Genomic DNA, 1,803 nt, shown 5'->3' with positions numbered 1-1,803 from the left:
TCATACAACAGCCTCTTGCAGAAACTGAAAAGCAAAAGGGCTTATTCCCACATGTTTGTTTAAATTTTAATTGCATTTTGAAGAAACCCAGAAGCTTCTAGCCAAGATTTGCAGATATTAGAATCTAGGTCATTATACTAGCTCACAACTTCTATCTGCAGGGCTGTAAGATGTGGTTTAGAAAAATGATTTAAATGACTTGTTTTCTACTGTTTTAGCAAGTCAATAAAATATTTCTAAACATTATAATGCTAGGTAAGAAGATGGCTAATCCTGTTCTGTGGATTCTTTTTGGTGCCTGCTTGGGTGCAGGTGGTTTAAAAAGCGTGTCTCATTAATAATTGCTAGAGCTATTAATTCAAAATGCAGACTTTGGACTCATTTCCTTTATAGTACCCTGCAGAAGGCCACACTTCCAGCTTTTGGTTTTATACCAAGCCAACCCAGTTTGATGGATTATCATTTTTCTTCTGTAAATATCTTTGGAGTAAGAAGAGAACAAAATCAAAGAAGCTGCTCTCTTTTTAAGGTGTATGTTAGAATAAGTTGGATGTGCCCAATTTTTTTTTCAATTATTTGTTTATAATATTTCTTTCTTGCTTTTTGTTGTTGTTGTTGTTGCTGCTGTTCTTAATTATTCTCATGCAAGTGTCAAAGCACAAAGCAGGAGGTTGTGAGTTTTCCTGAGTCCCCTCTTTAGCATGTTATTTGAGCTATTATACTTGTTTTCTGAGAATTTCAGTGAACAGAGGAGCACAAAATACTGCTAAATTCATTTTTAAAAGGATTATCATGAAACTTCCTAATTTATACTAGTAATTTAATTCAAAAATAAATTATTGAGCACCTAACATGTGATAGTCATGTGCCAACACTAGGGTTATCAGTATGAATAACACATAAGCATCGTTTCCAAGGATGGCTTGAATTATTAATTTTATAATGGTCATTGATTTTTTTTTATAAATCTGAAATCTGAGCTCAATAAAAGCCAATAATTGTAAATGTTTAAAATTTAAATCCAAGATCCATGTTCCTAGATCTTATATTTGAATGTTTAAGTTTTCTAGATATTTGTGTTTCTAGAAAATAATGCAAATATCAGGGAACAAAAAGTTCTATGTAAATAACTTTGTTATTTCTGGATTTTTGTGCCCTCCCCACCCTTTACCTCCTGAGAGGCTTTGCTTAGGTTCTTAAGAGAAGTGAGATCACAGGGATGGAAGGTGGACTGACTTCCACAAATATTTTAAGTAGACAATAAAACATTGAGTTGTATTCTGGGACCAGTCTTAAAGAAGACCTAGTCATCAAGTGCTGTCTTTGAACAGCGGAAATGCACTCTTGATATTATTTTGAAGACAATAAGTCTCCCAGTCATAAGAATAATGACAGTTAAATTTCAGTGAGCCTTTACCTAACCCTATGCTAATCCTTTACACCCTTGGAACATTTAATCCTTAGATGGTGTCAAACATTTTGGGTTGATATTATTCCTTCTGGGGCTAGTTGGTCTAGATTTCAGTCTACCAGAATATCCTACTAATAGTCCAAATGCCATATTTCCTAACTGAAATCTGTTGCTCCTGCCAACCACCAGTCCCCCTATACCTGCATTTGCAGTCGTATTAGGCAGTGATACTGCCATCTTTATCCAGTCATCAACTTTAAAAAGTGAAAGTCATTTTCAAGCCTCCACTTCTTTATCTCTTAATTGTTGATCATATGTATTCAAAATCAATCCTGTTGTCTCTTCCATCCAACACCATTGCCTTCCTGTGGCTGTCAGCATTTTTATGTAGA

Source organism: Marmota flaviventris, chromosome 11, assembly GCF_047511675.1.
Source record: "Marmota flaviventris isolate mMarFla1 chromosome 11, mMarFla1.hap1, whole genome shotgun sequence".
In the NCBI taxonomy this organism is placed as follows: domain Eukaryota; kingdom Metazoa; phylum Chordata; class Mammalia; order Rodentia; family Sciuridae; genus Marmota; species Marmota flaviventris.
This window is presented reverse-complemented; position numbering follows the sequence as displayed.